We start from the raw sequence: 24,778 nt of genomic DNA, 5'->3' as shown, positions 1-24,778 counted from the left end.
CCTTATCTTCTAATTCCTCACCCATTATAGGTTCTATTATTTCTTCTTTTTGAATAACGTCATTGACACATTCTTCAACTAAATCAAGTTTCATACAAGCGAATTCCTCCATAGGATATTTCATCGCTTTGTTCTTATCTTCTCCTATCCTTAAAACTACTTTCCCTTCCGACACATCAACTAGAGCATGTCCTGTGTTCATAAATGATCTACCAAAAATTAGTGGACAATTAACGTCATATGCAAAATCTAATATAACAAAATCGGTAGGAAAAATAAATTTATCGACTTTAACTAAAACATCCTCAATTATACCATATGGTCTCTTAGTGGTTTGATCCGCTAATTGCAAAACCATATTGGTACATTTGATATCTTCTTCTAAACCTAACTTGTTAAAAATAGACAACGACATTAAGTTTATACTTGCTCCTAAATCACAAAGACAACTTGGGAATTCAATATCTCCCAACTTACACGGAATAGTAAAACATCTGGGATCTTTGAGTTTAGTGGGAAGAGTACTTGACACTATTGAACTACAGTCCTCAGTTAGCGAAATAGATGAAATTCCTTCCCAACTAATTTTCTTCGAAATTAAATCTTTAAAAAACTTACCATAGTTAGGAATTTGCGTAATCGCATCCATAAACGTCAAATTAATGTGCAAATTTTTAAGTTTATCCAAAAATGTTAAAAGTTGTTTGTCATAGTCCTTATTTCAGATTTTGTGCGGAAAAGGTGGTTTAGGTACAAACGTTTTTGTACTTGAGTCAATTGGTGAACTTTTTGTGTTTGATATATCTTCTTTGGACTTTGGTAAATCAGTTCCTGGTAATGTTGCATCTCCGGGCATTTCCGGACCTAGATAATTTTTTCCTGAATGAAGAGTGATAGCCTTTACCTACTCTTTCGGATTTTCTTTCGTATGGCTGGGAAGACTTCCCTCTTTTCGGGATGGAATTGATTTAGCAAGTTGACCAATTTGGACCTCCAAATTATGGATGCTAGATGAGTGGTTTTTAATAAGCTGATTGAATTTATTTTCGATCCGTTTAAAACCATCGTCGTGATTACTTATTTTTCCACTGATAGCATCTATGAATTTATCGATTTCAGAAGATAATGTGCTAATCGTATCTCTTGACTAATTTTGATAATTATTGGTACGATTTTGATTAGCACCGGCATTATTATTATTGTCTTTCCAGTTAAAGTTAGGATGATTCCTCCATCCAGAATTATAAGTATTAGAATAAGGATTATTAGTTTGGTTTTGCCCTTGGACAAAATTTACCTGTTCGATCTCACTCATATTTTCATAATCCACATCCGTTTGGATTGGATTACCATTGGTGTCGCACGGTGCCATAAACCTATCAATTTTGTGCGATAAAGCAGAAAATTGGGCTTGTAACATCGCGACTGGATCAAGATTCACTATACCTTTAACTGATGATGTGGTTGAGGATGATGGTTTTGCCACCTGTATATGTCCACGTTCTGCGGGCCACATACTGCTATTGATTGCCATTTCCTCCAAAAGTTCTCTTGCTTGGGCCGATGTTTTCTTCATAAATAGCCCTCCCGACATAGCATCTAATGAGCCTCTAGTTGTAGGATTTAGTCCATTATAAAATGTTTGCATTAAAAGTTCAGCGGGTAATTGGTGGTGTGGGCATAAACGTTGAAGTTCTTTAAAACTTTTCCAAGTCTCATAAAGAGTTTCATTATCATTTTGAGAAAAAGACGTTAACTCTTTTATGACTCTTGCGGTTTTTGCTAAAGGAAAATATTTTGATAAAAATGCTTGGGCTGATTGTTCCCAAGTTGCAAACGTTGCGCCTGGCATCGAAGTTAACCACTCTTTGGCTCTATCCTTCAAAGTGAAAGGAAAAAGGCAAAGTTTGATTGCTTCGGCAGTCACATCTGGGATTTTAAAAGTGTCACAAATTTCAAGGAAATTTGTCAAATGGGTGTTAGGATTCTCGTTAGGTAACCCATAAAATGTTACATTATTTTGCAACATATTAAGCAAAGCGGGCTTAATTTCGAATTGGTTTGCAGCAATTCTGGGTCTAACTATACTATTTGTTACACCGGCCACACCTGGCCTAGCGTAATCCATAAGTGTTGGTGGATCTGCCATTTTTTCTGGCTCGGTATTTGTCTTTACTGGAGTTTTGTTTTTGTTTTTCTTGTTTTTCTTGTTCTTTCTATGGTTTTTTTCAATTTCTGGGTCTAATGGGTTTGGTACAATGCCTGAACTTCGAGAACTGCGCATGAACCTGAAATCTTGCACGAACCGAAACTACCTTCAAAACAGAATTTGAAAAATAAATATGTTAGTAAATGAAAATTAATAAATTACAAAAATTAAAATAAGTATGTATAAACCTAGATTCGAAATAAAACACGAAAAATCTAAATTTTTGTTAAAAAATTTGGCGTTCCCCGGCAACGGCGCCAAAAACTTGTTGAGCGATTTCCGCAAGTGCACGGTATACGCTTGTAGTAATAAAAGATATCGAACCCACAAGGAACGCTTTTTAACTAAAACTTATTTTAATTCAGTTTTATTCACGTCTTTAGGTTTAACTTAAAGAAAATCGTTTAATTAATTGTATTGGTTCGGAATAATTAGGATTAGAAGAGAATATTATATTGAACTTAGAGAACAGATCTTTCTTGAGATTTTGATTATAAGATAGACGTTTTCGTATTTGGAATAAATCAAAGGTATAAAACTTATTTTCATTAAGCAAAGAAAGCAACTATAACTTTGGTAAGATTATGAACATAGCAACTATAACTTTGGTAAGATTATGAACATGAAATAATACAAGAATTTATGCAATTAAATGGCTTTGAACTGTAGAAATCTCTTTGGATCGGAGCAGATTTCTACCTTAATCAAATCAGTATTTTATATCCGATAAGCCGCGATCACGATCATATCATCCGTAAAAACCAATTCTTTCAAGTGTTCAACAAAGTTTCTTTGTAAATATGATTGTATAAAACGTTTTAATAAAAACACCAATTTATCATTTTGCCAGAACAATATCAAAATAACAACAGGAAGAATATATTGAATAGAATAAATGTATTATTGGTGAATTGTTAATCTTCACAAGTTAACAGAGAGGAAGAAACATGGATAGCATTTTGACTAAATCTTTGAGATCCGGGTTGTCAATCTTTCCCTCAAACTCCGTAGGTTTGTCAGACCCTTTTGCGCTTCAGCCGTTAGTTCTTCTCACTGAATCTTCGGAATAGAGACCGCTAGGTCCACTACCAGAATGAAAACTTGTCTCTGATCAACCTTTGAAACTAAACTAATACTACTGTGTTTATAACTAATCTAATAACAACTTGTGTACATCAAGTTTGTTTGTACAGAAATGAAATCTAACTCTCTAACTCTTTCTGAATCAGAGTTTCTTCAACATAATAACAACTCTCTAATTTCTCTAACTTTTCCAACTTAACCAACTACCTTGATTTCTAAAATGGATCACTTATTTATAGTTGGTGAAGGGTTGTAATTGAAGGGTCGTGTCCGCTGGTGAAGGGTTGCTTTTATCCAAACGAACAGACGCGTTTCTTTGGATTTAAACATGTGAAAACTGTGCAGATTTCTTCGCTGTCTCATATGAGATTCTGAGAATCTCAACCGCGACAGGGGGTACGGGGGCGAGCTGACGAACATCGATTTTTTAACGACTGAGGTTCGTTTGTCGCGATTGAGATTTTGAGAATCTCAATCGCGGCAGGGGGTTTTTTCCCTTGTCTCTCGGCTGCTTTTCATCTCCTTGAGTCGGTCTTCTGATTAACACGTATTTTCGGCACGTAACTTAGGTTTTTCCCTCGTTTTTGCTCCGTTTTAGCTACATTTTAGCTCCTATTTGGATTTAACCAAATAATTAAGTACCTTGCATCAAAGAAGTAAATAAAGACGTAAAAGTACTCTAAATGAATATAATTAGCACGATTTCAATGTAAATTTAACGTATTTATATATGATATTTTAGGTATATTTTGGGCTTAACACAATACCGGCTCTTGTCATAGAGGGATCAAAGAAGAGGAAGGGGAATTTTCCCAATCGTAAACATCCCAAGAAAGGCAAGAGGGCCATGCCCACTAGAGCTAAGGGAAAGGAAGTGAAGAAGCCCAAAGGAGAGTGCCACTTCTGTGGTAAAGATGGGCATTGGAGAAGGAACTGCAAGGAGTACCTAGCCTCCTTCAAGAAGGGAAAAGACGGTGCTTCAACATCTGGTATGTTTTACATTGAAATAAATACAATTTCACAGTCTGACTCTTGGGTACTTGATACCGGATGCGGATCTCATATTTGTACAAATATGCAGGAACTAAATTGGACTAAGGAATTGAAGAAAGGAAGCATAAACTTGCGAGTAGGAAATGGAGCAAGAGTTGTCGCCCTTGCTGTTGGAGATTATGCTATAAGCTTGCCCTCTGGGCTTGTAATAGAATTAGGGAACTGTTTGTATGTTCCAGAAATGTCCAGAAACATTATTTCTATTAGCCGTCTTATTGACGACGGTTTTCATATTTCAATAAAACACAAATGTTGCGAGTTTTATAGAGATGAGATTTTCTATTTTTCAGGAATATCACAAAATGGGATTTATGTGCTAGATGACAAAATTTTTGTATTCGCAATTGATACCAAAAGACATAAGCTAGATAATTCGACTTACTTGTGGCATTGTCGTTTAGGCCATATAAACAAAAGACGCATGCTTAAGCTACATCAAGATGGGCTTATAGATTCAATTGATCCTGAATCATTGGAGACATGCGAAGCATGTTTAAAAGGTAAAATGACAAAGACACCCTTTAGCAATAAAGGTGAGCGTGTATCAGACACTCTAGGATTAATACATTCAGATGTATGCGGTCCTATGTCAGTCCAAGCAAGAGGAGGATTCAGATACTTCATAAGCTTCATAGACGACCATTCCAGATATGGTTATGTTTACTTGATGAAGCACAAGTCCGAAGCTTTTGAGAAATTCAAATGCTTCAAAAATGAAGTAGAAAATCAATTAGGAAAGAAAATAAAGATACTTCGATCCGATCGAGGTGGCGAATATCTTTCAGATGATTTTCTGAATTATCTAACTGAATGTGGGATATGCTCACAATGGACACCTCCCTATACACCACAACATAATGGTGTATCCGAAAGGAGGAACCGTACCTTACTAGATATGGTACGATCTATGATGAGCATAGCATTACTTCCAAAGACATTCTGGGGCTATGCCTTAGAAACTGCCCTCTTCACCATAAATTGAGTACCAACTAAATCCGCTAGTTCCACACCATATGAATTTTTCGTTGGTAGGAAACCCACAGTCTCATTCATGAGAGTATGGGGTTTCAGCATTTGTCAAACGCATAGCGTCAGACAAACTAGATTCTAAATCTGATAAGTGTTTCTTCATTGGATACCCTAAGGAAACTGTGGGATATTACTTCTATCACCCAGATGATCAGAAAGTAATAGTATCCAAGCACACAACCTTCTTAGAGAAAGAGTTTCTCGAAGAAACAAAAAAGGGAAGCATGATTGAACTTGATGAAGTTCAAGAAAAGGAAACACCGACTGAAACAACAGAGGCGGTTGAGGAACCCGAAGCAGTCCCATTAGATGAGACTCAAGTGCCACCCATTCGTAGATCACAAAGAGTTCGTGAACTCCCAATTAGATATGGTTTTCTAGTGGGAGATGATGATGAGGTTCCCGTGTTAGACGACGAATCCGAAAACTACGAAGAGGCTCTTACCAGTCCAGATTCTAAAGCATGGCTCGAGGCCATGGATTCTGAGATGGATTCCATGTACACCAACCAAGTTTGGACTTTGGTTGATCCACCCGAAGGGATAAAACCCATTGGGTGTAGGTGGATCTTCAAAAAGAAGACTGACATGGATGGAAAGGTTAGCACCTACAAATCTAGGTTAGTAGCGAAAGGATATCGTCAGAAGCAAGGAATTGATTATGACGAAACTTTCTCTCCTGTGGCTATGTCCAAATCAATCAGAATAATGCTTGCTATTGCCGCTCACTACGATTACGAGATTTGGCAAATGGATGTGAAAACAGATTTCCTAAATGAAAACCTGCATGAGGATGTATATATGATGCAGCCTAAAGGTTTCATATCAAAGGATGCAAACAAGGTTTGCAAACTACAGATCCATTTATGGACTCAAGCAAGCATCTAGAAGCTGGAACAAGCGTTTTGACGAAACCATAAAACAATTTGGTTTCGAACAAAATTGCGAAGAAGCTTGCATTTATAAGAAAACAAGTAGGAGCTCAGTTGCATTTCTAATATTATATGTGGACGATATATTATTAATGGGAAATGATATAGCTCTGCTACAGTCGGTGAAAGTATGGTTATCAGGTAACTTCTCCATGAAAGACCTTGGTGAAGCAGCTTATATACTTGGTATAAAGATCTACAGAGATAGATCAAGAAGACTGCTTGGTCTTTCACAGGCTACATACATGGAAAAGGTGCTAAAGCGGTTTAGCATGCTTGAATCGAAACGAGGTAACTTACCCATAGTACATGGAGTAAAGTTAAGCAATCATCAATGTCCTAAAACCGAAGATGATAAGAAACGCATGGCTGTAATCCCATACGCCAGTGCAATCGGTTCGATTATGTATGCTATGCTATGCACTAGACCTGACGTAGCGTTCGCGTTAAGTATAACGAGTCGTTATCAAGGTAATCCGGGAGACGAGCATTGGAATGCCATCAAGAACATTCTTAAGTACTTGAGAAGGACTAAAGACATGTTCCTAGTGTATGGAGAAGGGGATCTGAAAATAGAAGGATTTTCAGATGCCAGTCATCTCACAGATGAGAACGATTTTAGATCCCAATCAGGATACATGTTTATCTTGAATGGGGGCGCGGTCAGTTGGAAGAGTTCCAAGCAGGGAAGCGTAGCTTTCTCTACGATCGAGTCAGAGTATATCGCTGCTGCGGAAGCAGCACAAGAAGCGGTTTGGATTAAGAAGTTCATTACTGAACTTGGTATGGTGCCTGACATTGTAAATCCCATTACACTGTACTGTGATAACAATGGAGCCATTGCACAAGCAAAGGAACCACGGTCTCATAATGCATCCAAACATTACCTAAAGCGATACCACATTGTAAGAGAGATTGTGGCAAGAGGGGATGTGAGAATAGAAAGAGTACCTACTGAGGACAATGTTGCAGATCCATTGACAAAGCCCTTAGTCCAGAAAGTACATGATCGTCATCTAACTTCTACTGGGATAAGTTGTAGAAACAATTGGCTTTAGTCCAAGTGGGAGTATGTTGGGGTTTAGTGTCCTATAGACAATTGTTCTAGGACATGAACTAAATATAAATGAAGTGTTCTTTATGTCATTTGTTTTAATAAGATATGGTTTCATAACTATATAAAGGCAACCTCTTTTAAAGAACTAAATAAGTCTGATAAAAGGAAATCCCTAAGTTTGTTTAAAGTGATTATAAAGTGTTCATACAAGCATAAAGTGAGACGAAACTTTATAATAAACTTAAAACCACCCCAAGTCAAGTAATATGTTTAGGATTGACATATCACTATTGAGACTTGCATGTAACAATGTCTTCTGTCAAGACAGAGAGCTGATCTCGCAAGCTTCGGATATACAGATAATCTGGCCAGTTGCATGGATCCAATGAAAGGGCGTTCATTAGGATTGGGGACCCGACTTGAGATAACAGGATGGGTAGATTCATCCTTGTCACCTGTTAATCTCATTGGTATTAATAGGTATAAGTAATCCTAAGACTCAAAGGAATGTTAATTAGTGATTCTGGATTACGGAATGTGATACTTTGATCCTGTTGTAACACGATCCATAACAAAGATGACTCTAGGGTGTGAACGGCAGACGTTGGGTGTCATAGGAAGTAATTGCAGGATAGTTATACATTGGATTGGGCACTTGTCACTCCCGATAAATGGGAGATACGTCCAAGGATCGCTTGTGGAAGACTTGACTCTAAATCCTTGCAAGGTGATAGCTTAAGACTTGAAATACAAATTTCACTTAACCTATCTAATTGGAGTTGACTCGGCCTGTACAAGTAAAACGAACGTCTCGCTATATGTGACTTGACATTATCCATAGTCATAAGATTCAGTTCAAGGATGTAGTTGATGAAGAATCGAATTATACTGTAACTAATATGGAAAGGTCAACGACAGAATCAACCTGTCTTCTTATAGCTCTGGGGGAATGTTTCGGATTTGCTAATCACATTTCGCGCACTCATTCCGTTATGCAAAGATTAAATATAATTCTGAGAAAATTAATTTAATAGTTGCATACGGCTAGAAGCAATAAGAACCTAATGGGTCACACATAAGACTTGGAGCCCAAAAGAGAAACAGATGTTAATTAATTAATGGAAGCCCAACTGAGTCCACTAAGGCCCAGTAAATGAGGGGGGCGAATTTCATGTATGAAATTACATGAATAATTAATTTTATTCTTAAACAATTTTAATTAGATTATAATTATGAATTAAATTAATTATAGGATAATTCAATTAGGAGGTTTATTTTGATTATATTACTTCTAATTATTATCCTACTAAATAAGTTATTATTATCTTTATATTTAGATATAATTATAGATAATAATAAGAAGAGTATTATTCCGAATAGAACTCTTATTAAGTAACCTAATTCTATCTAACTAGGGTTTAGATACAAGAGGTTATTTATACCCCCCTACTAAGTGAATTTCGGCTCACCCTTGTGCAACCGAAGAGAGAGAATTTCGAACCCCTTAGTCGAGGATGAAATAATCCACCGCTTCCTACCGATTCAATTGATTTCATCTCTTTCTCTTTATCCTTGATCTTATGTTGATTAATTAGAGACAATCTACTTTGGTTGTTTTATACGGTTGAGCTCTAATTTGATTTTGAATTGTGTTTTTGTTTTGTGCTCGGGAACTCGAAGTAAGAGTTGTGGGCACTTCAATTGCAACGGTAGATAGAACTCCAAAAGGTATTTCCTTCTATCCCTCTTTATATGAAATAACGATTAACGGATCTTGGGTTAATGGAAATAGGTTAAAAAATTTATATTTCCGCTGCCAAACGTTAGCCTATTTTCCTTCATCTTCAGCAGCAATATTACAAATCTCACATAATTCAGATATTTGAACCAACCTACTAACCAAAGCAACCTTGGATGGGAGACAGTGAGAAAGGATTCGCCATATCAAGTCTTTCACCTTTGGGGGGATAGAAATATTCCATAGTGAAGCCCAGATAGGAAGCGGAGGATGAGCCACCGTGTCAAAAGAATTTCTCATCAATCTTTTTTAACCACTTTTTACAGAATAGCGCCCCCTTCTATCATCCATCCAATACCAAGAGTCGTCGTCACCTCGACGACTTAAAGGAATTTTAAGAATAAGCCCAACATCTCTAGGCACAAGAAAACCTTCCATAAACTCCTTATCCCAACTCCGAATCCCCTCCTTCATCAAATCAGACACCATTTCAACCCCAAAACCAACCATTTTGTCGCTTTCAATGTAAGGGAAAAAGTCATCCGGCAGCCACGGGTCCTCCCAAATCCATGTATTTTCCCCCGATCCCACACACCGCCGAACTCCATCCTTCAACACCTACTGCCCGCTCATAATGCTATGCCAAATAAAACTATCTCCAAATTCAACCGTAGCCTCAAGTGAGTTTGGATTAGAGAGTAATCGCCGTCCTTGTTTTGCTAATAGAGCAACATTAAACATATGGAGCTTGCGAAAACCCATCCTACCAAATTTTTTCGGTATACAAAGTCTATCCCAAGATTTCCAATGAATTCCTCCCTTTCCGATTCCGTTCGTTTCCCACCAAAAAGCATTAAACAAATTTTCCAACCGATCACAGACCCCTACCGGAAATTCAAACAGACTCATCGCATAAGATGGAAGAGCTTGAAGAACCGATTTAATCATCACTTCCTTACCTGCCCTGGACAGGAACCTCGCTTTGAACACGTCTCAGTCTAACCCGTACCCGATCCTCCACATAACCAAACACCTCAGATTAGTTCCTTCCAATGACCGACGGCAATCCAAGATAGGAATCCGGTTTAGACACAACAGACACCCCAAGCGCCGAACATGTAACTTGCTTATCGGCCTTCGGACAGTGCTTGCTGAATGATATTGATGATTTAGAAAAGTTAATTTGTTGCCCAGAAGCAAGCTCATAATCTGAGAGGCACCTCTTGCTCGCAAGGGCTTCTTCCTAATTTGCACGAAAAAACAAGTAGCTATCGTTAGCGAAAAACAAATGTGAAATAGAGGGGGCCTGTCTAGCAATTACACATCCATGTATAGTACCCTGCTCCTCAAGCTTTGTCAAGTATAGAGATAAACCCTCCGCACAGATAATAAATAAGTATGGAGAAAGTGGATCACCCTGGCGTAAACCCCTTTGTGGAATAATCGGACCAACCACATATCCCTCATTCACCACAGAATATCGTACTTTAGTAACACATTGCATAATAATCGAAACCCACTGAGCCGGGAAACCCAACTTAAGCATCATCTGTTCCAAAAAACACCATTCCGCCCTGTCATAGGCTTTAGACATATCAATTTTTAAAGCCGCAATACCTTTGACTCTCCTTTCGGATTTCTGATGAATGTAATGATTTATCTCGAATGCAAGTATACCATTATCAGTAATCAGCCTGTCAGGGACAAAAGCACTTTGGGAAGGAGAAATAATACTATTCATAATACGCTTCATATGGTTAGCCAATGCTTTCACCACAATTTTGTATATTACATTACACAAAGCAATAGGGCGCATGTCCGCAACCGTTTCCGGTTTACCTTTTTCAGGAATCAACACAATATTAGTATCGTGAATATTATCAGGCAGAATCCCGGAGTTCAACCAATCCAAGCAGGCCTCAGTTACCTGTACACCCACAATATCCTAAAACTTTTGATAAAAGCCCGGGTTAAAACCATCAGGTCCAGAACTCTTATCTGGATGCATAGAAAACAATGCCTCCTTAATTTCTTGCCCCAAAAAAGGCTCAAATAAGAAACTACAGTTATCAGCAGAAAGTTTAGGAAAAACATTGGCCAAAGCAGCATCCATAACACAAACATTAGACGGAAAAAGTTGAGAGAAATAGTCCTGAATGAGGGAATCCAAACCTGAGGACCAAGACTACCAGACTCCATTTGCATCTTTTAGTCGCTCAAAACAATTTTTCTTCCACCTAGCATTAGCCGCTGTGTGAAAGTATTTTGAATTCACATCACCCCCTTGGAGCCAAAGTTTCTTAGCTCTTTGCTTCCAATAGTCTTCCTGCTGCAGCAAAGCCATTTCAAGCCTACCCCTAAACTCTATCATCAAAACTTGGGAATTAGGATCCCCATGCCACTTCAAACGTTTAAGCTCTGCCCTGCATTCAACAATCTGAGCCGAAAATTTCCTCCAAAGCTCTTCCCCCATTCGTACAGAATCATCCCACATTTGGTTTGCCTAGCCACAATAGTCAAACTATCCTCAAAATTCCAGGCCGAGACCACCCTATCCCGACACTCAGCCTCCCGACACCATGAATTTTCAAAGCGGAACTTACGTCGCCCCACCTATCTCGCCAAAACAGGCATCAAAATAAGAGCAGGATGATCAGAACACGGAGTATCTTCATTCAGAATTATTGCATCAGGGAACAACTGCAACCAACTAGCAGAGGCAAAGCCATAGTCCAGTTTTTCCTCAACCAAATTATCAGTACCGCGACTTTTCTCCCAGGTAAATTTAAACCCGGCCATTGGCAGCTCAATCAGATTACAGAAAGCTATAGTATCCACAAAGCCCTGAAGTAAACCAGGAGGATGGCGCCTACCTCCCCTCTTATCCGACTGTAGAATCATATCATTAAAGTCTCCAATTATTATCCAAGGAAGACCATGATCAAGAGAAAGATCCTTCAACATCCTCCAAGAATCCACCCGACGATTCCGCTCAAGGAACCCATAGAAACCGGTTAATCGATACTCCGGCAAACCTGGAAAAGAAACACGAACATCAATGAAATTACGGGAAGAACCCAAAAGATTCAATGTACCGTTGTTCTTCCAAAGAATAGCAAGGCCACCCCCATTATTAATAGCATCAATAGAAAACATCCCAGCATAAGAAATCTGTTGAAACACCTTTCCACATGATTTTGATTTGACAAAATTATTTGTCAATCCATGATTAAGGGACAATTAAATTTAAGTGCTTTGATTTAATTGTACTAATATGTTTGTTCAAATGTTGAGTGTAAATATAAATGCAAATGGAAATAAAAAGTAAGACAGGACGAAGTCAGCATGAGAAAACAGCACAAGCTGAGTGGAGTATAACTCAGCGTGATAGAAGATCTTCAGAACAGAAGCTTAAAGATCAAACAAATCAACAAAGCTGAGTGGAACGCAACTCAGTATCAAAAGTAGAGAAGTCTTCTTGAGAACTGTGTCTTGCAGAACGAAGCTGACCATGGAAGCTGAGTAAAAGAGAACTCAGTATTTGAATTAGCAACAATCAAAGACAACGGCTATCAAAGTCAAGCTGAGTGATCTTCAGGACAGTGCGAATGATCCGTTTGCTAAAAGACAAGATCCGACAACTGTCTGCACCAACAATAGAAACCTTGCAATTACGCAAAAGCCAATTTCGAGATGCATGGGTCAACTGTTCATTAGCTAAAAGACAAACTGGCGCAAGAAGACGAAACCTGCGAGAAAAAGACAAACCTGACGACTGTGAAATTCAGACGACAAGATTGGCCTGTAAATCTGAAGCTGACCAGAGCCTTGTCGTAAAAAGGAGCCGTTTGGATTCAACGGACAAGTACAGAATTCAAATGAACAAGTCTTCAGAATACAACTATAAAAGGACAAGCATACTTCTTGGATCCTTAGCCGATTGCCGAAATACAAGAGAACAAAAAGCATACATACAAAAGCACACCAAAACAAGAAAAAGATCTTACACCAAACTTCCATATCTGTGTAAATGCTAGAGTGATTTTTGTAATCATCTAAAGTGTTCTTTGTCCGAAAAGGAACAATTTTGTATCAATTGTAAAGTGAGAGAGCTGTGCTGAGTACTTGGTTTTTTAAGTACTCAGTGGTAGAGAAATCTAGGTGTTCGGTTATAGCACTTAGTAGGAGTTGAGTAGACGAATAGAGGACGGTACTCTTGCATATTCAACTGCCTTGTAAACGGTTTGTGCTCTACCTTTAAAAAGCTCAGTATTGGATTTAAAAAGCCCGGAGGGATTCTGGGGACTGGACGTAGGCGGAGAGGCCGAACTAGGATAAGTCGTGCTGAGTAATCTCTAACTCTCTTTTAATATATATCTGTATGTGTTGCTTGCTATATTCACTCAGTATATAAATTGTTTGAACTGACACTGAGTAAATCAGAGTGCTGAGTTGGAAGCTGACCACAAAAGTGTCATTTTCCAACTCACAAGTAAAACAGTTCTAGTCAGTACCTGACTAAAGCCGTCTTACTCCTCACTCGGTCGCGCTGACCAAAGCTGAGTTGTGAAACTCAAAGAATTAAATTAAGTCAGCGTAATTAAAGCAAAAAGTTATATTAGTTCCTAACCCCCCCTATTGGAACTAATCACACGGGACCAACAAAATCTTCTTCTTTATTGCTTCTAACTTTTTACGATTACACTTAATCTCCATAAGAAAAATGAAAACAGGATTGAATTTGGACACAAGATCACAGAAAAAGCGAACTGTACGGGGGTTGCCCATGCCCCGACAGTTCCAACTTAAATTACTCATGCTCCCGGGCGGGTCTGAAAACCAGAACCCGCCTTTTCCACGTTTTTTGATCCGCTATCATAGTCCATCAGCTCATTACTATCCTGTCTTCGTCTTTTAGTATCCACAATCGTCAATGTATCATTACTACTCTGATCCACTTCTACATTCCGAGCTTTGGGACCAGCCTCGACCTTCGGATGAGAAGCCAGAAGAAAACAAGACTATGGAGGGGCAGCACCTCTACGGTGCCCGAAGCCAGCTATCGTAAATACGTGGTGCCGAATAAGCATCTTCCAGCTCTAGCAAAGCCGGGCAAGACCTCTCTGTGTGTCCAAGAATTCCACAATAAAAGCAAAATGAAGGTAATCTCTCATACTGGAATTTTATCCATGAAAATTCACCACCAGCACGCCCAACCTTCATCTTCCTCTTCAATCGAACCGTAATATCAATTCCCACCCGAATCTGCATATATACCCTACCAGGACCAGTAAAATTGTTCGCATCGGCCTCTAAGAAATCCCCCAAATACGCTCCAATCCTATTCGCCACAGCTTTAGACATAAAACCCACTGGTAAATCATATACTTGAACCCATAACGCAGCCTTGTTCAATTAAAGAGAATTGTGATCCTGTCCTGGCTCCAATTTCTCCACCAGCAGCAAATTCTGATCAAAGGACCACGGTCCGCCCTGGATAACCCTATCCCTCTCCAAGGGATGAAAGAAATCAAAACGAAATCGGTTAGGGCCAAGAACTTCCACACACATACCCCTAGACGGCATTCATAAATCAGCAAATTTGGCCTTCATCAACGCCACACGAATCGGTCGGCCAGTTAGTAATCGGCCGATCAGACTCCATGCCGCAACTTTTGGCTGTGCGGCTATTTCTTCTTGTTCAAAGGCAAGCCCCGACTCCTATTCCTCCTTCAAAATAACGTCATCAAGAACCACCTGCTCCCTTTCCATGGTAAAGCCAGAAAAACCCCAACCAGCAATAAAAACAGAATCGGACAACAAGAGAGAGAACGATAGCACAAAACCTGAGACGGACCCAACGATCAAAAGCCAAGTAGGGCCGAAAGCAAGAAAAAGAATCAATTTCGTAAGAAACCACATAGAAGAACGAGATCGCAAGAACAAAGAGATTCCGAGGAACTCCACAGCGAGACTTTCTCAAAAAAACCAAACGGAAAAGCGCCGCAACTAACTTTTTTCCATATATAGATAAATTATTAAACAGTTTAGTCTCTCTATAAGAGACTAAACTGTTAAATGATACAAAAGTTAAGTACTAAATAATATATTATTAAAATATGAGGAATAAGTAAGGTATTTATTATAACATAACATGTACCATGTGTCAAAATTTCAAGGGTGTAATATAATTTCTTAGTGTGAAAACCAAATAATAAAATTAGGAGTGACAGAATAATAAATATAGCAAAATTGAGGTGTGTAATAGGTTATTTGATAACAAGTAGAGAAATTTCGATCAACGTCCGTCCTTGTGGGGGGCGTTGTTGGGTTCGATGGGGGGAAGCTCCGATGCCAAAGTTAGTAAGATGATTCAAGGAAAACAAACTGAATGGACAGAGGCTATGAGAATGTGAATATGTGTACCTTGATAGCCTAGGGGATTGGGCTATATATAGCTGGGAAGTTGTAACCTTCAGGTAACTAGAAAGTCTCCATTAATGCTTCATTAATGGCGGTTACGAGTCATCCTGAACCTGGCGGTTTAGCTAATTAATAACTCATTAATTATCCTTTATGGCCGAATTGGCGGTCAGCCGTTATAATGGCGAATGGAGAGATTCGCCATGTAGGTCCGCCAGCGGATCTCTCAGAGCTGATCCGCGGAGATCCGCCTGCCGGCTTCCCTTCGGGGGTCACTACGTGGCGTACTTTGAGGTGAATATCCCTTTTGATCCTTAGGATAATATCTCGATGTTATCAGAAGCCCCCCCAAAATGCTCTTAAAGTCCTTTAGGACTTTTGAACTTCCGCGCGCCGTCATAAACATTTGCATTAATGAGCACGCTGTTCAATGCCAGTGGATGAACAACACGTGTAGTGGACACACTGTCCCAGGAAGGAGAAAACTCTCTTCTTCCTCTCATGCTTTCTCTTTCTTCCTCATTTCTTCGATTTTTCTTTTTTGCTCGAAGCTTTTTCTGGGATTTCTTCAGAGTTTCGCATCAAGCTTCCGATTTCTCATGTAAGTTCATTTTCTTTCGCTTAACTTTTTTCTGGATGTTTAGAAGTTCGTCTTCATCTTCTAGATCAACTTCAGAACTTTTTAATTCGACCTCCCATTCTGAAATAGAAGTCGATTTTAGTTGGACCACCTCGTCATCGGAGAACTCCCATTCTTCAGAAGACACGATTAATTCCGATTTAGCTGAGTTTAATAACTCGGCGCGTAATCATTATCAGACTCGTTCCACTAGAAATCCATCCCTTTTTACTTCTATCTCCGGTGTCGTTCCGTCTGGTGCCCTTAGGTGGTTTCCGGGATCAATGGCCTCTTCTTCGATTCCTCCTAGGAAAAAGAATCCCAGAGCGGAGTCCACTCCGTCTCGTATGAGCGTCGCAGACCTAGTGGATCTGGCGAATCGCTTTCCCTGGATTAAAAACTATGAGACTCAGCTTGCCTCATCTCATCAACGTCCTTCCTGTCCGCCTAGCAGCTTCCTTACAGTGTATTGTAGTCATGTGGAGAGAGGGTTCCGACTTCCTCTTCCAAAGATGATGGCGGACATTCTCTCTTACTTTGACATCACAGTCAGCCAGCTACATCCTAATTGCTGGTTGGACATCGCTTTAGACTGCTATCTCGCCTCGAATTTAGGAGTTGTATATACGGGCCGTATCTTCAGAGCTTTTCACAAACCCTCAAAGAGGAAGTCCGAATCTTACCTCACGTTCGCCAAGTTCGGAGTATATTCGCCCTTTAGCGACAAAATGTCTAATGTCCATAGCTGGGATGAGAGATTCTTCTACGTGAAGATAAAGGATGGCGAACCATTGGGTTTTCCTTCAGTCTGGAATCCCAGGCCGCTACATATGGCGGGTGACATACGTATCCTAACGGATAGTGACGAGAAGGTGGCGGAGCTCATGAAGCAAATCAAGGCGGATGCATGGATGTATGCGGATGCCTTAGCCTTCATGATGAGTGATATCCCATTGATTCGCCGGGAAGGGGATCAATTCATTTACTCAAAGATTACGCAATTTGACCAAGGTACCTTTCATTTCTTCATGAACCTTGATTATTTTAATGTTTTCTTTGGCAGGGGTTTATCTAAGGCCAATCACGCTCTTGCAGAGACGCGTAGGAAGTTTTTGGAGGCTGAAGCACGCAAGAAAGATCAAGCGGCGAATCCTCAAACTATTACTGGCAAATGTCCTGCGGAAACGGGGGTTGAGCCGCCATTGAAGAAGAGGAAACCTAACACCACTGGGGTTCCTAAGCTTATGGCGGATGCCATGAGGTCCGCCAGGCCTGTTGGGGAAATGGCTCAGGTAGGTTACCTTTGATTTCCATTTGTTCATCAAGCTCCGGACCGGAGTTCTGACTCTTTCATGTTTGTGTAGACGGTGAAGCCCGATCTTGGTAGATAGTGGTCCGCCAAATTGGGAGCCCAAGGTTCTTTCGAGAACGAATCCATCTTAAATGATTTGGATGAGGCCTTGGGTCAGGTGGGCGAAGTGCAGAGGGACTATAACTAGATTCCTGGTTCAATTCATGTCCAAAAGGGGAAGACGGAGCTCCTTTCGGTGAGTTTCTTTAGAAAGGATGCAGAAAATACTAGTTCCTTAATCCTTTTTGTCTTTTGATTGAATCGTTCATTTTTGGACAGTTGTATGCTCGCCTACGTACCATGGAAACTGAGCTCCTTCAGAATGTGGCGGATAAGGCAACTGTCGAGAGATTAGAGAAAGAGATAGTGGAAGCCAATTCTACTATCGCTTCTATCAATGCAAGTCTTGCTTCCGCGAATGCAAACCTTGCTTCCGCCACAGCCGCCTTAGTTCTCAGGGATGAGGAAATCAAGAGTTTAAAGGCAAAGATTGCATCTGATGCCAAAAGCCATGAAGACGCCCTTGGAGACGCTGAATACACGGCGGGTGTGCAAGCTTTTTATTACGGCGAGATGCTTATGGCATACTTCTCCTTGGCGCATCCTGAGACTAACTTCACGGATCCGCAGTTCGCTGTCCCCGAACCAGAAGATGTGGCGAAGTTTAATAAAATGCCAGACGCTAAGGAGTACCTCCGTGATTACGTTCGGAGATGGATGAAGGGGCCTGTGGAGGAAACCAAGCCATCCACTACTGTCATGTTGGATGAGGTTGAGGAGGTGCCCCCTAAGGCGGGTGATGGACCGATTCCTGATCAGACTCTTCCCCTTGATCCCCCATCCTCTGCGGATAAGGAGGTATCTCCGGCTGGCGTATCCGTGGATGTGGAGAAAGAAGATCACCAAACAAGCACCATGAGCAAGGAAGACGCGAAGGAGGATGCTCCCATTGTTACTTAGTTTGTTTTTATTTGTGACATTGTAAAAACACTTTTAAGTACGATTTGTTTTAATCCTTTTATGGAAGCTATGTTATTTTACCTTTACGTTTGCGTAAGGAAATGTATAGGCCTCTAGGATTTGTGTTGGAGTAGGTGGCCAGCCATACTCCATTGTATGAACCTTTGTGAAGGTTTAGAAGCTGTTCTATTCCTTTGAGAGGAAGTAAAGCTGCCCAGGGGATCACTTTGCTACCTATCTTTGAGGTGAAGTGATCCGCCCGTAGGACTTGTGAATCCTTCTCTGGGAAGGATAAGAGAGTGTAAAGACCTTGCGTCTAAGGATCGTTTTAACTCTATTGGAGATTGGGATCCGCTTAGAGATGGACCCGCCCATAAGATTGATTCTCTTATGCCTTTGTAGCTATAAGATAGCGATACATTGTAAATATGGAGAGCGTTGGGTGCCCTCCCTCCTTTTAAGACTGGAATATTGATATTGCTGCAATAAACGATAAAAAGAACATAGATAATAGAACAAGTGATGTTTATTAATGGGAGAAATGCTTTATTACAGCAAGTAGGTCTTATAGGTGAGCCTCGTTAAAACCTTTAATAAGAAAAACCACATGGGAAAAATCTTATTAAAGGAAAAAGAGTACTCAAGACCGTATGTACACTTTATTTTCTGACAAAATATTTGCGGAGATTTTGGAGGTTCCATGTGCGTGGCAATGTATTGCCCTCCATGTCTTGAATTTTAAATGTGGCGAATCCAATCTTGTCCACTATCTGATATGGACCCGTCCAGTTAAGCCCTAACTTGCCCTTGCCTTCTCGAGACTGGACTTTGTCCGCCTTTCGGAGCACAAGATCACCCACATTTAGATCCACAAGCTTGGCATTTTTATCATGGTAAGCTGCAATCCGCTGTTTATACGCCGCCATACGAACATATGATTGGTCCCTACGATCTTCTATCTGATCTAGATGCTCCCTTAGCCGTTTGTCGTTGTCCTCTTCACAATAAAAGGCCACTCGATCACTGGGGACCTGTATTTCAACTGGGATTACGGCTTCAACACCATTACAAAGGGCGAATGGTGTTTCCCCCGTAGCCGTCCTCGGGGTGGTGCGGTAAGCCCATAAAACACTTGTCAGCTGATCCGCCCACTTCTTATCATGCTCTCCCAATCTCTTTTTTATCCCCTTTACGATCGTCCGATTGGTAACTTCAGTCATCCCGTTGGACTGAGGATAATAAACGGAGGCGAATCTGTTCAGGATGCCCAACCCTTCACAGAAAGCCTTGAATTCGCCACAGTTAAACTGTGTTCCATTATTGGTGATGATGGTATGTGGAACACCGTATCTTCCTACGATGTTGTCCTTGACAAATTCCACCATTCGTTCTGCAGTAATGGAAGAAACAGCTCCGGCTTCTACCCATTTGGTGAAATGGTCCACTGCCACTACCACGTACCTTCTCTGCCGGCGAGTTGGAGGAAATGGGCCGACAATGTCTATTCCCCAGAGGGCGAACGGACGTCCTTCTAGGATTGGCCTCTGAATATGTTTGGTAGTATGTGATTCATTCGCATGAATCTGACAATTGTGACAAGACTCTACAAATTTTTGGGCATCCAATTCAGCCGTGGGCCAGTAGAAACCTGCTAACCTGGACTTTTTCAAGATGGCGGCGGATGCTTCATGTGCCCCACATGATCCCTCATGTAGCTCCTTGAGGATTTGTTGTCCTTCTTCCAGTAGAATGCACTTCAACCAAGGATGACTAAAGGACTTTCTGTAAAGGCAGTCATTGATCACGGAGAAATAAGCAGCTCTCCTAACTATCCGCCGTGCCTCTTCTTTGTCCTCAGGTAAGGTTCCATTCAGCAGATATTGGCGGATGAATGATCTCCAATCATCTTCCACTGTTGTGAGTAGAGAAACTTCCTCTGAAGCGAATGCTGGAGCTATTTTAACTTTGAAGGGACAATCCGGATCCGTCCAGTTCTCCTCACAAGAGGCCATTTTAGCCAAATGATCTGCCTCTGTGTTGGACTCCCTTGGTACGTGAATCAGTTCCCATTTAGTTTCCTTAGCTTCAAGGTGATCCAGCAACTTTTTGACTTCCGTTACATATTTGGCCAGAACCTCGTCTTTCACCTCGTAATTCTTGATTACCTGGTTGACCATTAGTTTAGAGTCGCTATAGATCACGATCCGCCCCGGAGTGATTTCTTTGAGTAGGCGCAATCCCAATATCAGAGCTTCATATTCAGCAGCATTATTAGTGGCATGGAAATTTAATTTTGCTGCGTATCGTAATTTTATGTATTGGGGACCCTTGATCACAACGCCTACGCTACCTCCATCCGCCGAAGAGGCGCCATCGGTGTACATTGACCATTCCTCTATCGGAGGCTTGGGATGATCTATCCCTTCGTCAGTGAATTCATTCACGAAGTCCGCCAGGACCTGACTTTTTAAAGCTGTCCTGCTTTCGTACCTCACATCGAATTCGCCCAGGCGGATTGCCCATTCCATCAATCTTCCCGAAGTGTCTGGTTTCTGCAACACCTTTCTCATTGGTATATTTGTTCGAACCACTATAGTATGCGCCTGAAAATATGGCCTAAGGCGGATTGCCGTGGTTACAACAGCTAGTGCCATTTTATCAAGCTTTGAATACCTGGTTTCGGCGTCTTTCAGAACCTTGCTCACGTAATAAATCGGGAACTGCTGGCCATCCTCTTCTCGTATCATGACCGTGGATACGGCTTTGTCCGTAACCGATACGTACATGTAGAGGTCTTCCCCCTTCAAAGGTCGACTCATCATGGGTGGCTCTGTGAGGAACCGCTTAATTCCTTCGAAGGCTCTTTCACAATCCTCATTCCACTCGAATGCCTTTTGTTTCTTAATGACCTCGTAAAATGGCTGGCATCTGCGGGCTGAACAAGAGATAAACCTGCCCAAGGCTATGATACGCCCGTTAAGGCGTTGTACTTCTCTGATGTTCCGCGGTGCTTGCATTTCCAGAACTGCCTTGACTTTGTCAGGATTTGGGCTAACTCCTTTTTCGGTGATCATGAACCCTAAGAATTTTCCATATGTTGCACCAAAAGTGCATTTTTCTAGGTTCAGCTTAATGTTGTGGCGTCGGAGTACGTCCAGTACCTCCTTTATATCATCCGCATGCTTTTCTATAGTCGTACTTTTGATGATCATGTCATCTACATAGACAGAATAGTTATCCCCTTTACTATCTGCGAATATCTTGTTCATCATCCTCTGATAAGTTGCACCTGCGTTCTTAAGCCTAAAGGGCATAACTTTGAAACAATAGGTGGCCTGGTGTGTTACGAATGAGGTCTTGATTCTATCTGAGGGTTCCATGGGAATTTGATGATAACTTGACTTCACATCAGTAAAGGAGTACATTGCGTGACCGGCAGTTCCATCTACAAGCATATCAATACATGGCAAAGGATAGTTGTCTTTGGGGCAAGCTTTATTGAGATCTGTGAAATCAATGCACATGTGGTAAGATCCGCCAGCTTTTTTCACCAAAACGACGTTCGCCAACCACTGAGTATAAAGCACCTCCTCAATGGCATCCGCCTTCTGGAGCTTGGCGATCTCTTCTTCTATCACCTTTTGCCTTTCTGGGCCATGATTTCTCCGTTTCTGAGCCACAGGAACTGCATCCTTATCAATGTTGAGCTTGTGAGTGATTACGTCTAGGCTGATTCCGGGGAGAATTTCATCCTTCCATGCGAAGACATCTTCTGCTTCGTGGAGCACTTTGGTGATTGCATTTTTAATTTCATCTTTGAGCCCTTTAGTCATTCGCACTTGCTTTTCATCCGCTATAAGGTACATTTCCGTCTCGCCCAAGGCCATCGTGACATGCTCTTCTTCATCCTCCTCCTTAGATTGGGGGTGAATCATTAGTGATGCCGAATATGTCTCTTGGGCCACTTTTTGGCTACCTCTGATCATTACACCTCCCTTGGCCATGGGAATGTAAAGTGTCAAGTGGCGGATGGAGATAAGAGTTGCAACTTCGGAGATAAAGGGCCGTCCGAGGATGATATTGTAAGCTAACTGACCATCCAAGATAGAAAATTCTAGATCTCCCTTCCAGACTTGATCATCATCTGTAAGCTCACAATCCAGAGTGACTTGACCTTTTGTTTGAATAGTATGTCCCGTCACTCCCAAAATATCGACCACAGTTGGCTCTACTTGAACAGGATCAATCATGAGTTTGGCGAAAGCTCCTCTGGTGATGACATTGCATGAACTTCCAGTATCAATCATTACTCTTTTCATCTCCCAGCCTTCCACCATCATAGTGACGACCAGTGCATCTGCGTGGGGTGATATCTCAGGACCTGAATCGGAAAAGGGGCGATTCAACGACGTCTTGTCAAGGGCGGTAGTCCTTGCCTTTTTTAACGTTGGTTGGTACCCAGGTCCGCCCGCTATGACATTGATGGTACCCTTTCCCTTCTTCTTTGGGTCCTCCTTGGATCTATCACCATCTCCTTTCTTGCCCTCAGTTTGGATGAACCGATCCAATTTGCCCCTCTTTATGAGACGCTCAATTTCTCGAGCTAACTCCCAGCATGCGTCAGTGTCATGGCCATTCTTCCTGTGATATTTACAATAGTTTTTAGGATTTTTACCATTATTGGTGTACTCCCCTCCTTTTGGTTCGGGGTATGAAATGCTCCGTTTGTGTTGACTATTCTCGATCCACATAAGAACTTCACTTTTAGAAGCATTGAGAGGTGTGAAAGAGGTGACAAACGTTGATTTGCCCTTAGAATCCCTTCGCCTGTTTCTAGAGGAAGAATCCTGACGCTTGTCTCTGTCTCTATCTCGAGGACGAGATTCTCCTTTGTCCCTCTTCGGCGATGATGGCGAACCTCGGCGAATGTCATCCACCTCTATGAAATCCTTACAACGTTCCATTAACTCTGCCATGCTGGTGGGTTTCTTTCGAATGAGATCTTCCTGCAAACTCTTACAGGTGGTGTTTCTTACAAAACATTCCACAGCTACGGAGATATCTACATCGACAATTTGTATGCACAACTGGTTGAAAGTGTCCACATACTCCCGAAGGGACTCGTTCGCCTTTTGCTTTAATTCAAAAAGCTTTCCAGATTTCACCACTGGAGGAATACAGCCGGCGAATTTAGCACAAAATTCCCTGCTCAATTGATCAAAGCTGTTTATCAAACCTGGAGGTAAAGATTGAAACCACAAATAAGCTGGGCCCCCCAGTGTGGTAACAAACATTTTGCAGAGCACGGGCTCGGTGGCCCGGTTGAGTCTAAGCAGTATTTGATACTTTCTAACATGAGCTTCTGGATTGTCATTTCCTGTGTATATCGCAAGATTGGGAATTTTAAAAGCTCTGTCTGTTTCCTCCGCTTCAATCCAAGCTGCGAAAGGCGAATCCCTATTGGCGAATGGATTATGCCTAGCATTTTCTTCATTCATACGGAGCACCAGGGCTCTAACTCTATCATCAAAATTTTCTGGATTCGCCCTTGGACGACCTCTTCGTGGCGATCTGCTAGGAGAAGAAGAAGAAGAACTTGAATCAGACGATGGATCTGATGGCGAACGCCTTCCTCCATTACCGCGTCCACTTCCTCCTCCGCCTCCTCCTCCACCACCACCTCCTCCTCCGTTTCCTCCACTTGGGGGAGTCGGACCGTTTCCTCTCTCCTGGCCTCCCAACGGGATGTGCCCAACAGTTCTTAAAGGCGGTGGCGGTGGTGGACCACTTGCATGGGATGTCTTTTCTGGCCTCTTACTTCGTCTACGGCCAGTAGATGGGGGCGATCTGCCACGACGGGAGGATCTCGCTCGTCGGGGCGAAGGTGACCTGGTCCGCCTACCTTTCTCTTTTCTATGCTTCTTGTGAGTTGGCCCTTTAGATCCGCCAAGGGATAAATTCGTCCGTGGACGCCTGGATACATTGGACCCACCAAGATTCAACCCCGGACCCCCAGATCCGCCAGGAAGGGTCGTATCATTTCTTTGACTTCCTTCACCAGGGAATAATTCCCGATTAATTGGTCGCTCGCCACCGGATGTCGTGGCAGTTATCATGGAATCCATGTTGTGAGCTTGAAGGAACGAAGAGCTATGGGCACCTGGTCCAAGGCCAAAGTTTAAAGGCCAAGATGAAACGGTCGATGTAGACGTCGTGCTCCAACGTGGAGGAAGAGTCATGAATGTTCGAAGGCGATTCCCTATTTCAAGTCCATATCGCGCCTCAATATCTTGAGCACACATATTGATAAAAGTCGCTGTAGGCA

At 41.5% G+C, this 24,778-nt stretch overlaps 1 non-coding gene across 1 annotated transcript; it reads left to right on the top strand.

Moving 5' to 3' along the window:
* Positions 1-1,664: 1,664 nt before the first annotated feature.
* On the top strand, positions 1,665-1,771 carry LOC136231616 (small nucleolar RNA R71). The gene has a single exon (XR_010689989.1). It is a non-coding gene; the product is annotated as a small nucleolar RNA R71 (small nucleolar RNA).
* The last annotated feature ends 23,007 nt before the right edge of the window (positions 1,772-24,778 follow it).

This window comes from Euphorbia lathyris, chromosome 5 (assembly GCF_963576675.1).
Source record: "Euphorbia lathyris chromosome 5, ddEupLath1.1, whole genome shotgun sequence".
NCBI classification, from domain to species: Eukaryota; Viridiplantae; Streptophyta; class Magnoliopsida; order Malpighiales; family Euphorbiaceae; genus Euphorbia; species Euphorbia lathyris.
Note: the sequence above shows the minus strand (reverse complement) of the source record. Positions and strands in the feature narration are given on the sequence as shown.